The 17,152-nt window shown below is 34.6% G+C and overlaps 1 long non-coding RNA gene and 1 pseudogene across 1 annotated transcript; both read right to left on the reverse strand.

Moving 5' to 3' along the window:
- LOC136281855 (uncharacterized) overlaps positions 1-17,152 on the reverse strand; it is a 418,311-nt pseudogene that overhangs the window by 39,844 nt on the left and 361,315 nt on the right.
- On the reverse strand, positions 62-15,467 carry LOC131797499 (uncharacterized). The gene is made up of 4 exons (XR_010717885.1): positions 15,250-15,467; positions 13,559-13,595; positions 3,020-3,056; positions 62-2,769 (listed from the first exon to the last, which is right to left on the reverse strand). It is a non-coding gene; the product is annotated as an uncharacterized lncRNA (long non-coding RNA).

Here is a 17,152-nt window from a genome sequence, read left to right on the forward strand (position 1 = left end):
CTTTTTCAACCTTACTGCAGGAGGGAAAATGGTAATTCGTGTATTTGCTTCGACTGCATCTGATGGATAAACATTTAACGCGGATATATTGCAGCAACAACATCACATTGATAAACATTTCTATCTCTGGAACGTAATTTATTGGCACCACTACCGTAAGTTAATAAAATATTCACAATTATTTACCAAGTATCAACTCATCTAAACTTGAGACCTACTCCTTTTCTAAGTTTCTTAAAGTACCGGAATATCGACATGTGTTGTTTCAGGAAATATTGAATTCCATTTATAGCAGCCAAACTGTGAATGGTGTATACACGTATCCTAATACACAGTGCAAGAATGAAAACCAAAGGCAAGGAGTTAGTTAAGATTATCGATATATGCGACAGTTGTGCACACGAAATTTTTCCAGTTGCAGTAAATATCAATATCTGCTGGAACAACACAATTCAAACTTGAGTGAAGTTAAATAAAAAAATATAAAGTAGTGTACCAATCAAAAGCTACAAACTTTGTAGGTAATAAGTGAGAGTTAACAAAAGAAGTACATTGGTAAATTCTAAAACCCTTCATATCTAGTGATAGTCAAAAACTTACTAACATACAATTAGGTTACTGGTGTATATGTAATCAGACTACACCGTAATAAAAATTAACAGACTGAAAATGCAGGGCTTGCTTTATGTGTTGCCTGATACGAAAACACAATCAGGGATAAAAATTGGGAACGTATTCCCCTACCATGGGTGTCAGAGGTGTAAATTACTGTGTAAAATTATGATCAATACATTTTGAAAGATTGAGTATTGAGCTAAATACAGTACAACTATCGATCCTTATGAGAAACCTTTACCAGAATCACACAACAATTAGGGCTCCAATACATTTATGATATCACTAACTGTAACCAGTATTTTGCTAACTTCCATTTTTACAAAATTGTTGTTTTGAAGTAACACTTATAAGAAGATCTCAAGTATTCATACCACTAGATAATTTAACAACATTTATATCTGGTATACTAGTCTACTAATGCCCTATAGTAACAGATAATAATATTACCATTTTTTAACTGGGGGGGGGGGGGGTTTAATCATACAGAAGCTTGAAATTATCTACAGATTGTTTTTTTCCCCAAAAAAACATAATGGATATTGCAATATACTCATGCATTAAGTTATTATTAATGCTGACTTTCTGCGCTCGTATAAAGTGACAGATGATTAAAAACTACATGGAATCAATTTTTTTAAATTAAAGAAATCTTCAAAGTTTCAGTGTGGAATAAAGATTTCATTATAATCCATCATTATCTTAGATTGCTTCAAACATCATGTAAGATGAAATTTGTGAGTTGTATGTCTGAGACAAACTTTTGAAACATAATTTTCCCTTCAAACAGATATCACCAGAATTTGGAAACACAAAATGATAACAGGCATGCCTATATATAATCATAAACAATTAACCACTCTTTACAAAAACATTTACTACTACACTGAAACAATTACAGTTATAGAGTGTATTACAATTTTTCCCCAACTTACAATTTAATGTAAGTAGATCAACACCAACCCTATAGTCACTCATGTAGTCTCATCTCAGTATGAATCTTGTCAACTTAACTCTTTCCTGACATGAATCCCAGGTTTTAGACTCAAATAAATGAAAGATTTTCTCAAACCTCATCAACTCTTAGAAAGTGGACAATGACCATTGCTTTGATGTGTCCCCTTTTGATCGGAATTTTCTTGATGTTATTGCCATATCTTTTAAAAACATAAACATCCAAAGCCAATCTTGAAAAATCTGACATTTGAAGAATCATAAAAGCTACATGTACAGTGAGGGAAATGTCACTGTTCACATGGCACACAAGCATTTTCAAAAATAGCTGATTGCCAGTCCCAAACTGGCTTAAAGTTCTTATCTTAACACCAGGAGAGAAGCACTGGAAGGCATAACTTGGTTTAATCTTAGTATTTCCCCCTTGATTGATGTGATCTTTTTCCTTCCATGTGATAAAGATCAGTGTCTTAACACTTTTAAACTTAATGATTCTAAACATTAACTTAATTTTAATTTGTTTGTGGTTATTAGTGTTACTGTTGCTTTTATCAATTTGTGACTGAAATAAGAAACTGAATAAGAAAATGCAGTAGTAAACAGCCATCTAATAATTTTTGTATATCACCACAACATCCATGATGATAAAAATTTTTATTAAAATTAATTTTAGAGTGGGTAATTGAACTCCACAATCACAAGCTTGCTTGATACACATATTAGTTTCTTAGTTCATACTCTGGACTTTGAAGGGAATTATGGATTACAGTAACAGTTGTTATAATACAACTCTGGAGGCATCTACAATATCAAAATGAAATATCTAAACACCTCAAAGTCAGTTACATGCTACAAGCTTTAGATCTGTGTCACCAAGATAAATTATTATGGACATTAATTAACCCTTTAACTCCCAAGATCTCATTTGTAATTCTCCTTACTGTTTACCATACAGTTCTTGTGATGTTAGTTTGGAGAATTTGACATTGGATTGATTTATAATCCCCTAACTGATATTTTTCTTTATTCTCATCACTTGTTTGCTTGATATTCTATTGATATTGTTAGGAGAAATTCTGACTTGGTCACACATGGGAGTAAAAGGGTTAAACAAGCTGGTGGTTAAAAATAATTAAGCTACCAAATTCCTTTCTGAATCATGATGATATTATTTCCACCTTGAATATTCAATGCTGCTTTCTGTGAATGCAATAAAGATGGCAAATTAAAATGTATGTCTATTAAAAAATACCATCAATGAAAAAACCCATTATAGGCATCTATTTGAAGCATTGTTGCAATGAATAATACATATGAATGTCAACCTTAGGAAATTGTAAAACTTACACTTTTTGATGGTGTTTTGCATCAAATCAATATTTTACTTTGAACATACCATATTAAAACTTTGTTGGGCTAATTCACACAATGTTATGAGCATGATACTTACCAGCACATACAGTCCTTTTGCATATTTTAGCACCAATCTGGAAATGAAGAGACAAGAATCAACATCAGTTCATATAATAACATTCATAACATTTTGTATCAATGAAATGTTTAACCCTTTCACTCCCACGAGTGATCAAGGCAGAATTCCTCTTTACAGTATCAATAGAATATCAAGCAGACTCATGACAAGAATAAAGAAAAACATCAGTTAGGGGATTGTTGGTCTCTAAATCCTGTGAACTAACATCATGAGAAGGGTATATGGCAGGCAGTGAGGAGAATTACTCATGTGATCTTGAGAGTGAAAGGGTTAAGATTCTAATGACAACATCTATACACTCTGTAGTTGTGTATTTAATTCTGTCAACACAAAACAAACAGAGCATTTGTTATATATACAACATACATGTACAATGCATTCTACTACTACTCAGCAAAGCTGTGTTAAGCAGACATGTGAGGCAGTGTGTCTATTAAACAAGTACCCCATTAATGTACCTCCAGATAATTTAAATGTACATGACATGTTGGGTTTGTGTTACTGCGCATCAAAACTGTTGTAAGCACTAAAATGTTTTAAAAGAAAATGTGTCAGTGACATCTACATAACTATGTATATTAAGTCTAAACAAGCAAATTGTTGTATTAAAGACATCATGGCTCTCACTGTCTGGTAGATTGCTTATACTCATGAATTGCACACATCATGTTATTAACTTCAAAGAATAAGTCAGCAATTACGCTTAAATCATTAACTTCTTTTAACAAACACAGTTGAGTTTTCTTTTTACTTTTCTGCCTGTATAAGACCCTTCAACAAGACAAAACATGGTGATAATTTCCTTTCCTCAAAATTGATATCTGCAATCTTATAATGACCTGTAAAGCTCCCAATAGTAGTTTCTGTTGCAGAATGCTCATTAAGGCTTTTCTCTTATCCATATATTCCGTATTTTCTCTTATATCCAAAACAATTCCCCTTTGATTGATAGAGATAGGTAAAGAAAAAAACTTGAATGTAACTTGTACCTTTTTAAGTAACTTCAACTTTGACTGGTTTTATCTCCCAATTTTCAATGGAAACAATAACTCTGAACCAAAAAAAAAGTTTCCTTTTTGTCTAATACTCGATCTCCATAATTTTGTTCCTGTCATTAAAAAATGCTGTATATTATTATATCCTTATTCTGTGAGGTCAATAACATGAATTACCCAGCAATCTGAGCCAGCGATTGTTAGCTGCCTGAGTGAGAGCATCTGCTAACAATATTTGAGTGGCTGCCATCTGCTCAACATTCAAGGAGCTGGCATCTGCCAGTACTAAACTGGGGCAGCTGCCATCTGCTCAACAATTAGGGAGCTGGCACATGATGCTTGGATGTCTGACATTTTCTCATCCACATCAACAGAAAACTGCAGAGGTGGTATTTAAGTCTTGCACACAGATCTCAAATCTGTCAGATTTGAAAGAAGTGGTTCATCCTTATGCTCATTGATGACTTTGGGACTCTGCCTATTCCACCAGTCTTATAAATGTTTCTTCTTGATATGCTTGTCAAAAAGCCTCCATTTCCTTACACTGATTAACCAGCAAGCACAGCCTTTGCATCTCTGTCTTGCCTGAGTAGTGGGTGTGTTTACCAGCTTTAATCTGTCATCATTTAATAGCACATCCTCATGAAATGCAAAATCAGGATCTGAACCTCTTCCACTTGCTGATTTTGCTCTTGATAATGCCACAAACAGAGTGCCAGGATTATTTGACTCAAATTCATACTTTCCAGGGTGGATAACAACATACCAGAAAGCCTTACCAATGCTCACAGTCAGTTAGTGTCAACTGTAAAGTAATATTTTCTTTTCTTATATAATTCTATGATTCCACAAAATGTCATGCACCTGTAGACAGTAAATAGTCTTTCCCCTCTGTAGAAGTTAGAAAAAGTGACACCAAAGCCTCCCTGAAATATAACTTTCCTGGCAAAGTCTCAGCAATATGAAATGTTTTGTTAGCAAACTGTTTTTCCCTTGGCCATTTCCAATAAAGTAGCAAATTATTTGCATTGTTATCACTTGGTTCAGTGTTGTAACTTCAAAGAAACCTTTTCTAATGCAGTTATAGAACTTGTGCAGTGTTTTTAATAAACTTGTTCAAAACTTGTTCAAAACAAGGATTCTTTTTTCATGAAATAGATGTGGACAAGCAAAAATGGAAAAAGGGTGGAAGAGATGGAATAATAAAATGAAGTGAGTAGTAATCTAACAACAACTGACATAACAATAAGCTGAGATAACATTTGTTTTAAATGTCAGTTTCCAAAGTATTCAGAAATCTTAATTTATCATGCTCATGCAAAAGAAATTAAATTTTAGAAATAATATGGGTTCTGAGAAATATTCCTTAATCTGTAACAAATGGAGATTATTCCATGGAAAGTGTGCACAAATGAGTGACTACTACTTCAAAAAAAATAATAAATAAATGCATGAGCACAGTGAACCAGCGAGTTTTTTTAACCAACACAACAAATGGATAAAAGTTGTTCAAGCCTTTCCATGGTATGATGATTGGAAGCTTAGGACTGTGAAAATAAATTGGTTGTTCAATTAGAGTCAAAAATGATAGTAGGCATTGTAGGAAAGATAAAAATCAACAATAATAAAAATAAGAATTTTAGGGTAATAGGGTTATTTATCTAGATCTTGTAAGTCTAGTTGTCAATATGTTTACAAAAAAATTAAAATTAAATAAAGATCAAATAAAAACCCTTTGAATGTCCATCTCCTTGGTTTCCAATACATACACATATACAATGACTATTTTTTTCCAATTACATAAAAACTACAGTATGCAGGCATTGTAGGAGAGATGAAAATCTATGATAATGCAAATAAGGATTTTTAAGGAAATAGGGTTATTATTTAGATCTTGTAAGTACAGTTGTCAATCGGGTAACATCTCCTGGTAAGAATGTAGTCTTATTACAACTTCTAATTCATTTCTTTCCTTTTTTTTCTTCTCAAAGAAATAGAAAGTGTTTCAATTATGGAGGGAGAGGCCACTCCTACAAGGAGTGTGCCTCTCCCTGTGGAAGAGAAAGAGGAGGAAACAGAAGAGGCAAGAGTGGAGGAAGAGGGGGGCATTGTGGTAGTGGCCAGTGAGGGTGTACATGGTGGCCATGGTCACCACGTCACCTTAAATTTTCATTAAAAATATTAAAATGGATCAACTGCCTCTCATTCATTTTATTAATGTCACTGCAGCAGATAAATTCAGCTATAACTGCAAATAAAAATTTCTTACCAAGCTTGAGCACCATCCTAGAAAACATTTTCATGAGGTCCTTACAAAGCAACTGATGGTCAATATTCATTGGTTAATTGATAACTAATTCAGTCATTTCTCCTAAATCTTTCACCTAGGACTAGCTTGGAAAATTTTCAATAGAATTGAAAACCATCAACCATCATACACATGTTTAGTGATGATGTCTATGGACATTCCACCACATAGGCTGATTTATACATCGGTGGCACTGACTCGTAGGGTAACGTGTGTATTACATTGTACTGTCTAACAGTACCCCTCAAAACGGCTATCTCAGAGTTTCTACAATAACCTTGTTCTTTTTTAATTATTGTAAGCCCTGAATGGCGAAAACATGGAACGATTACTAAAAGAAAGGTCCAAGAATTAACGTACAAATTATTATCAAAGGCAAATAACTTAAATAACAATTTTTGTTCTCGTCGTTAACGGTCTTTATCATTAGGCGGCAGTAAAAAAAGAAAGAGAAGCGAGTGGCTAACTGACTAAAGCAATTATGGAATACTTTTCTCGCTGACCAAGCTGCGAACTACTTTGTACTTACCTCTCCTGGATGAGTTAAAGTCGGCCATAAAGACTTGCAAGAAAAACTCCGCCCTACAAAAGGCTGGTACAAGATATCCAATATCAGATAGAAATTTTACGGCTAATAAGGGAAGAAATACAACGAGTCTGAGTTTCGAATGAAAATTAGAAGTGAAGATGAACTTGCGGCTTGACGTTTGCTTGTGCATTCTGGGAAAGCTAAGCGCAAGTTCTCATTGGAGCAATATAGAGGTGTGACAGAGGTGTGTCCATAACCATGGTTACTGAAATGAACTTTTTCAACCTTCGCGGCGGAATACTGCAGGAGGGAAAATAGCAACTCGTGTATTTGCTTCGACTGCATCTGATGGATTAACATTTAATGCGGACATATTGCAGGAACAACATCACATTGATGAACATTTCTATCTCTGAAACGTAATTTATTGGCTTCACCACAGTAAGTTAATTAAATATTCACAATTATTTATCAAGTACTAACTCAACTAAACTTACACCTGCTCCTCTTCTATGTTTATTAAAGTGAAGGAATATCGACATGTGTTGTTTCAGCAAATATTGAATTCACCCAAGCTGTGAATGGTGTATACAAGTATCCTGATACACGGTGCAAGAATGAAAACCAAGGGCAAGGAGTTAGTTAAGATTAACGATGTATGCCACAGTTGTGCACACGAAATTTTTCCAGTTGCAGTAAATATCAATATCTGCCGGAACAACACAGTTCAAACTTTAGTGAGGTTAAACAAAAAAATATAAAGTAGTATATCAATCAAAAGCTACACAGTTTACATGTAATAAGTGAGAGTTAACAAAAGAAGTACATTGGTTTTAAAACCCTTTGTATCTAGTGATAGTCAAAAACTTACTAACATACAATGCGGTTGCTGGCGCCTATGTAATCAGACTACACTGTAATAACAATAATTAACAGACTGCAAATGCAGGACTTGCTTTATGTGCTGCCTGATACGAAAACACAAAACAAAATCAGGGATAAAAATTGGGAACGTATTCCCCTACCACATGCAGCAGCACAAACTGGGGGTTAGAGGTGTAAATTACTGTGTAAAATTGTGATCAATACATTTTGAAAGATTGAGTATTGAGCTAAATATAATACAACCATCGATCCTTATGAGAAACCTTTACCAAAATCATGCAATAATTAGGGCTCCAATAAATATGTGATATCACTAACTGTAACCAGTATTTTGCTAACTTCCATTTTTACAAAATTGTTGTCTTGAAGTAACACTTATAAGATCTCAAGTATTCATACCACTAGATAATATAACAACATTTATATCTGATATACTGCTCTACTAATGCCTTAGTAACAGATAATGATATTACCATTTTTTAAGTGGGAGGGGGGGGGGAAAGGAGGTTTAATCGTACAGAAGCTTGAAAATATCTACAGATTGTTTTTTTCCCCAAAATTTCATAATGGATATTGCAATATACTCGTGCATTAAGTTATTATTAATGCTGACTTTCTGCGCTCATATAAAGTGACAGATGATTAAAAACTACATGGAATCAATTTTTTTCAATTAAAGAAATCTTCAAAGTTTCAGTGTGGAATAAAGATTTCATTATAATCCATCATTATCTTAGATTGCTTCAAACATCATGTAAGATGAAATTTGTGAGTTGCATGTCAGACAAACTTTTGAAACATAATTTTCCCTTCAAACAGATATCACCAGGATTTGGAAACACAAAATGATAGTAGGCAATCATAAACAATTAACCACCCTTTACAAAAACATTTACTACTGCACTGAAACAATTACAGTTATAGAGAGTCTTGCAATTTTTCCCCAACATACAATTTAATGTAAGTAGATCAACACCAACCCTATAGTCACTCATGTAGTCTCATCTAAGTGTAAATCTTGCGAACTTAACTCTTTCCTGACATGAATCCTAGGTCTTAGAATCACATAAACAAAGAATTTTCTTAAACCTCATCAAATTTTAGAAAGTGGACAATGACCATTGCTTTGATGTGTCCCCTTTGGATTGGGATTTTCTTGATGTTATTGCCATATCTCTTCAAAACATAAATATCCAAAGCCAATCTTGACAAATCTGACATTTGAAGACTCATAAAAGCTACATGTACTGTGAGGAAAATTTCACTGTTCACACTGCACACAAGCATTTTCAAAAATAGCTGACTGCCAGTCCCAAACTGGCTTAAAGTTCTTATCTCAACACCAGGACAGAAGCACTGCAAGGCATAACTTGGTTTAATCTTAGTATTTCCATCTAGATTGATGTGATCTTTTTCCTTCCATGTGATAAAGTTCAGTGTCTTAACACTTCTAAACTTAATGATTCTAAACATTAACTTAAATTTAATTTGTTTGTGGTTATTAGTGTTACTGTTGCTTTTATCGATTTGTGACTGAAAAGAGAAACTGAATGAGAAAATGAAGTAGTGAAACAGCCATCTAATAATTTTTGCATGTCACCGCAACATCCATGATGATGAAATTTTTATTAAAATTAATTTAGAGTAGGTAGTTGAACTCCACAATCACAAGAGAAATACTTCAGAGAAAACTTAATACACACATTAGTTTTTGAGTTAATACTCTGGACTTTGAAGGAAATTATGGATTACAGTAACAGTTATAATACAACTCTGGTGGCATATTGTACAGTTATAAATCAATATATACAATATCAAAATGAAATATTTAAACACCTCAAAGTCATTTACATGCTACAAGCTTTAGATCTGTGCCACCAAGATAAATTATTACTGACATTAATTAACCCTGTAACTCCCAAGATCTCATTTGTAATTCTCCTTACTGTTTGCCATACATTTCATGTGATGTTAGTTTGGAGAATTTGATATTGGATTGATTTATAATCCCCTAACTGATATTTTTCTTTATAATTTCTCATCACTTGTTTGCTTGATATTCTATTGATATTGTAAGGAGAAATTCTGTCTTGGTCACACATGGGAGTAAAAGGGTTAAACAAACTGGTGGTTAAACATCCCTGGTGAAAAACCTCACAGGATCTTTGAGGATCTTCAAGGATTGACAAAGACCTGCCAAAGATCCTTAAGGACAAGGATCTTTAAAAGATCTTTAAAGGATCTGTAAAAGATCCTCAAAGATCTTTGTAAGCAAAACGTTAAGATCCTCAAGGATTTGATAAAGATCCTCAAAGGATATTGAAAAGATCCTCATAAGGATCCTCGCAAAGTTCTTTTCAAGGATCCTTCAAGATCCTCAAGGATTTAGCAAGGATCTTTCAAAGACCCTCAAAAGATCCTTTCAAGGATCCTTTCAAGATCTTTGTAAGGATCCTTAAGGATTTAATCAGGATCTTGCAAGGATCCTAGTCAAGATCTTTGCAGGATCTTTTTGAGGATCTTTCAAGATCCTCAAGGATTTAATGAGGATCTTTTAAAGACCTTCCAAAGATCCTTTCAAGGATCCTATTAAGATCTTTGCAAGGATCCTTAAGGATTTGATCAGGATCTTACAAGGATCCTACCCAAGATCTTTGCAAGATCTTTTCAAGGATCCTTCAAGATCCTCAAGGATTTAATGAGGATCTTTTAAAGACCTACAAAAGATCCTTTCAAGGATCCTGTAAAGATCTTTGCCAGGATCCTTAGGAATTTGATCAGGATCTTACAAGGATCCTTAAGTCAAGATCTTTACAGGATCTTTTCAAGGATCCTTCAGGATCCTCAAGGATTTAATGAGGATCTTTTAAAGACCTTCAAAAGAACCTTTTAGGGATCCTGCTAAGATCTTTGCTAAGATCCTTAAGAATTTGATTAGGAGTTACAAGGATCCTAGTCAAGATCTTTGCATGATCTGTTCTACAATCCTTTAAGATCCTCAAGGAATTGAAAAGGATCTTCCAAATATCTTTAAAAGATTCATTTCATGATTTTGTACAGCTCTTTGTAAGGATCCTTTTTGAATTTGATGTGGATCTCAAAGGCAACTTTGTCAAGATCTCTACCACATCTCTGCATTATGAATTAGGTTCCTTTGAAATCCTCAAGTAATTTCAAACATAACAAAATTGTAAATTGAGGGCTCACTGTTTTATAATTTAAACACAACAAGGAATTTTCGCAGAAAATTATTGTGCAATGAGTGTAATGAAGGTTACCGCATAGCAACGCCATGCTCGAGGCTTTCGGGAAACTTTGTGACTACTTACATAACAACAAATAGGGTTTTGCATTATGGGATAGGAATTTATACGCGCCGAGATTTTTAACGGTCGCATAAAAACATAAGAAGCTCGTTGTTACGGCAAATATCATCGACAATGGTCGGAACTAAAGGGAAAATGTACACAGAAATAAAGGTAAAGGAAAGGCGTTTTCTGGAGTTCAAAAACAAGCGAAAAGAGAGACAGAAACAACCGAAATTGTCAATCAAACTCCAAGCAGGTCTCGCGATTGCTCTGACTCTGGGGCTGAATGAAAAGAATTCATTGTTACTTCTGGAAAGAAAATGAAGATGCCATCCTCGCCTAATGATTCTTACTCTGAGCTCTTGGAGAGTGAGGATGCAAATGATGTGTTACAGGGACAAGGATACAGGCTTATCGATCTAGAGAGATTCTCATCGACGCTCACTGAAGGACATGTTTCTGAAGAAGGTGTGAATTTACTTGGTTCTGTGTAACCAACTTAAAAAGCTCTTTTAGAGGTTGTCATATGAATTCCCGAAAACACTTATTTTGTACCTCAGGATGTATTAGTTCAATTAATCTGAAGTTTTCAGGGCTGTATCCTCTTACTGAGTTGAGTTGGATAAGCTGACAGTTTCTCTATAAGCTGAATTTTAAGTAAGATGTTGTGGAATAACTCACCTAATAATCTCGGTGAACTTTGAACGGGCATTGTGCCCATAATATAAACGACTCCAAAAGTTCAGCTCAGCTCATCCAAAAGAACGACCCTAGTACTTTGTTTTGACACTAAAAACACTTGATTTCATGCAATCTTTGTGCAGTTATCTTTTCTCAAGTTTACCTAGGTTTTTCACACCATGTGGTGGACAAATTGATCTGATGTCAAATAACAAATTAGTTTAGGGCAACATATTAGTTATATTCAGTATGTGTGATTCCTAAGCTTTCCTTTGGTATATAGGTTAATATGGTTCAGAAATATAGTCATTGAAGTACTCTTGTTTGCCTTTTTTTCATGTTTACCCCCTCTGTAAGAGTAGTCTGAGTCTGGTCATAGTCTAGTCCGAGACAAGTTTAACACATATATTTTGGTCTTCTTATCTTTGAGCTGGACTGTTGCCAGATTTTTTGGAAAATGAAAATCTTAGTACTAACCTAAAGTCTGAACAGAAATAGTGTAGAAGTAGTCCTACTAGAAGAGGATGGGTAATTCTCGTTTAGCAATAAAAAAAAAGTTTTATCTTCATTTTTTTATGTTTGGTTCAATTTTTCTTTTTAACTTAGTATGAGGATTTAAGTATGCTTATTTTCTTGTCAAAATTTCGAAGGTTCTATAACATTCTTGCTAAGATCTTCAACGATCTTCCATTTCCTTGCCAGGATCTTCAAGGTTCACTGACATTCTTGTCAAGATCTTTAAGGATCTTCAAATCTCTTGCAAAGATCTTTAATTTGGCTGTCAAAATCTTTAAGGATCTTTCTTTTTTATGCCAAGATCTTCAAAGATCTTTCAATTTATTGCCAAGATCTTTAAGGGTCTTTTATTTTCTTTCCAAGATCTTTAAGGATCTTCAAAATTTTCAAAAAGATCCTTGAAGATCTTGGCAAGAAAATGAGAGATCCTCAAAGATCTTAACAAGAATTTGGAAGATCCTCAAAAAGAATTTTCAAAGATCTTTAAAGGATCTTCAAAGTTCATGTAAAGATCTTTGAAGATCCAGACAAGATCTTGACAGGAAAATGAAAGATCCTTAAAGATCTTGTCAAGAAAGTCAAAGATCCTTAAAGATCTTGTCAAGAAAATCAAAGATCCTTGAAGATCTTGGCAAGAAAATCAAAGATCCTTGAAGATCTTGGCAAGAAAATCAAAGATCCTTGAAGATCTTGGCAAGAAAATCAAAGATCCTTGAAGATCTTGGCAAGAAAATCAAAGATCCTTGAAGATCTTGGCAAGAAAATCAAAGATCCTTGAAGATCTTGGCAAGAAAATCAAAGATCCTTGAAGATCTTGGCAAGAAAATGAAGGATCCTTGAAGATCTTAACAAGAATTTTGAAGATCCTAATGAAGATCCTCAAGAGGATCCTCAAAGGTCCTCATGAAGATCTTGTAAGATCCTTAAAGATCCTTGAAAGATTTTCACCAGGGATAATTAAGCTACCAAATTCCTTTCTGAATCATGATGATATTATTTCCACCTTGAATATTCAATGTTGCTTTCTGTGAATGCAACAAGGACTGCAAATTAAAATGTATGTCTATCAAAAAATACCCTCACTGAAAAAACCCATTATAGGCATCTATTTGAAGCATTGTTGCAATGAATAATACATATGAATGTCAACCTTAGGAAATCGTAAAACTTACACTTTTTGATGGTGTTTTGCATCAAATCAATATTTTACTTTGAACATACCATATTAAAACTTTGTTGGGCTAATTCACACAATGTTATGAGCATGATACTTACCAGCACATACAGTCCTTTTGCATATTTTAGCACCAATCTGGAAATGAAGAGACAAGAATCAACATCAGTTCATATAATAACATTCATAACATTTTGTATCAATGAAATGTTTAACCCTTTCACTCCCACGAGTGATCAAGGCAGAATTCCTCTTTACAGTATCAATAGAATATCAAGCAGACTCATGACAAGAATAAAGAAAAACATCAGTTAGGGGATTGTTGGTCTCTAAATTCTGTGAACTAACATCATGAGAAGGGTATATGGCAGGCAGTGAGGAGAATTACTCATGTGATCTTGAGAGTGAAAGGGTTAAGATTCTAATGACAACGTCTATACACTCTGTAGTTGTGTATTTAATTCTGTCAACACAAAACAAACAGAGCATTTGTTATATATACAACATACATGTACAATGCATTCTACTACTACTCAGCAAAGCTGTGTTAAGCAGACATGTGAGGCAGTGTGTCCATTAAACAAGTACCCCATTAATGTACTTCCAGATAATTTAAATGTACACGACATGTTGGGTTTGTGTTCCTGCGCATCAAAACTGTTGTAAGCACTAAAATGTTTTAAAAGAAAATGTGTCAGTGACATCTACATATGTATATTAAGTCTAAGCAAGCAAATTGTTGTATTAAAGACATCATGGCTCTCACTGTCTGGTAGATTGTTTATACTCATGAATTGCACACATCATGTTATTAACTTCAAAGAATAAGTCAGCAATTATGCTTAAATCATTAACCTCTTTTAAAAACCACAATTGAGTTTTCTATTTACTTTTACTGCCTGTATAAGACCCTTCAACAAAAAACATGGTGATAATTTCCTTTCCTCAAAATTGATATCTGCAATCTTATAGAGACCTGTAAAGTTTCCAAAAGTAGTTACTGTTGCAGAATACTCATTAAGGCTTTTCTCTTAATATTCAAAACAATTCCCCTTTGATTGATAGAGATGGGTAAAGAAAAAAACTTGAATGTAACTTGTACCTTTTAAGAAACTTCAACTTTAACTGGTTTTATCTTTCAATTTTTTTTCAATGGAAATACTAACTCTGAACCAAAAAAAAGTTTCTCTTTTGTCTAATACTCTCCAAAATTTTGTTCCTGTCATTTGTGTGGCTAGCCAAAGGATATTTTATAATCACACAATCAAAACGAAACAAGGCTACATTTTAAGAAAACAAAAGGTCATCTAATGTTCAAAAGCATTCTTGGTACAGCGACGTGACAACATTTGCGAACTGACTTCTACACATTTAGGAACTGACTAGAGATGCTTGCAAAACAACCGTCAGCAAAATGACCAACATTCACGTGGACATGTACATCTTCATTAAAGCCTTTCACCCTATGAGTGACTATATATAGCATCTAATTTCTCCCCTGCCACATCATCCCTGGATCAAACTTTATGATGAGAAGAATAAAGGAAATGATCACCAACTTAAGAAGTTCTTGATTGTTACACAAATTCTCCTTATCAGTACCTTGGAAAATATTTAGAGAACAGTAGGGAGAATATAATATTATCTGGTGATGTTTGGGTGTAAAGGATGAAATTTTAAGTGCAGGCCGGCATTCACAGAGACATATTCAGCTATGTAAAAATCAAAATAATGAATGAAGAGATTCATAAAATTCATATTTACATAACCTTTTCAATTTAAGTCTACTCACCTGAATCATGTTCCCATTGCTCACTCTGGAGAGAGAACACATTGCCACTCTCATATTCAGGCATATCACTTTGATCTTTGTGCGATAAATGTAAACACAACATTGCATTACTTTCAGGAAATTTAGGGAGCAACAGTCTAGTGTAAACGTACAGATTTTACCAACATAATAAAAGTAGATGTAGATGGAAATGAGATGTCACTGTTAGACATTTAACACACACGATATTTGAGAAACAATAGCCTAATTTCAGCGTGACAGACTGGTAACGAAACTCCAACACCGAAGCGAGGCTCCGGGGAACAAGGCCCGAATAATGAAAACAAACACACCACCGCAAACACTGCAAGGAAAGCCATGTGCGTTTGATAAATCGGGTATTCTCGGAGTTTTTTTGGGGTCCATTACGGTTTATTTTCGCGTGTACCATGGTCAAGTATTGTGCTAATGCTCTTTGTCGTAGTAGGAGTAAGAAAAGACCGGATCTCAGTTATTTTTGCTTTCCTACAAGGCCCAATGAGCGTAAGAAGTGGGAAGTTTTCTGTAAGCGAGCAGATAAAAATTCAAGACACTCGGCGATCCAAGAATCTGTTCATTACATTTTAAGGAAAGTAACATCGAGATTTCAATTTCTGGTTGAAAAAGTGCACGTTCTGAATGCTATCCGACTATCTTTGACCCAAAGAAATCTATGAATACAGTTAGTTCGCGTTCGAAGCGTCTTGCCGATAGGAAGAGACAGTGTGATGAGCAACCGCAAGCCAAGAAAGTTTGGGTAAAATTTCCGCACAGCCCCATACTACATTATGCATTCAGTTCTTGGATAGAGAAAACAATGACAAAAACAATAGATTGCCATTGGGAAAACAGATTTGTTTTACAATAGTATGGGGCTGTGCGGAAATTTTACCACTCGGCCTTTCTTTTCCCTTCTGAGGATGTTTGTAGCGGCCGACAAAAGCGAAGCACATATTTGCGTTCATTCGGGCTTTCTGTTGGAAAGAAAATTTGTTTTTTCCTTCGTGCCTACATGGGCTTAAGTTTTTGTGCAATTATTGATTTATCCTGTAATTGTTTTCTGTATTGCTATGCCAGAGATGTAGGTTTCTCACACATTTATACAGAGAGCTGAAAACAGCATTTGTCTTGTAGTGTAAAGACCCTTCTGGGGTGGGGTGGGGGGAGTTAGTACCATACATTAATGGCTATTACTTCAATACATGTTACTCAACATTATTTCCATTTTTTTTTTCTTTTTTGAGTTTTGACTTGTAGTGGACTGAGCCATTCGCTAAATAGGCTGTCTTCTTATGTTTTATTTTTCTTGGTTAACAAAAGATTGCAAGCTGAGAAAGCTTTTAATTATAAACAACCCCAAATGTTAGGGTGATGGCTATTAACCCATGCAAGAAAACCAATTGCTTATTTTACTAAATACCAAAAGAAAACAAAAAGTCACTGCCAAAGCTTATTAGCAGATGAACTATTAATTTTATGGATAAAGGGGTAAGTTTCTAAAGAAACTGTGGTGCTGCGTCGGTGGGAGAGTATAGCAGGTAATATAGTGTTAACAACTGGGTTGAAAACGTAAATTAGCCACCGTAAAGGGTAAAAAAGCTGACGTTTCGAGCGTTAGCCCTTCATCAGAGCGATAACGAGCGATAACGCCCCGACGAAGGGCTAACGCTCGATAACGAGCGATAACGCTCTGACGAAGGGCTAACGCTCGAAACGTCAGCTTTTTTACCTTTTACGGTGGCTAATTTACGTTTTCAACCCAGTTGTTAACACTATATTACCTATTAATTTTATGGGGTTGTTAGAGTGGTTCTCATGAACCTGTGAAGTATATACCACCTTTTGACGTCCTCTGTGATCTATTACTGAACAGACGCACGGCAAC

The sequence above is a fragment of the Pocillopora verrucosa genome, chromosome 6 (genome assembly GCF_036669915.1).
Source record: "Pocillopora verrucosa isolate sample1 chromosome 6, ASM3666991v2, whole genome shotgun sequence".
NCBI classification, from domain to species: Eukaryota; Metazoa; Cnidaria; class Anthozoa; order Scleractinia; family Pocilloporidae; genus Pocillopora; species Pocillopora verrucosa.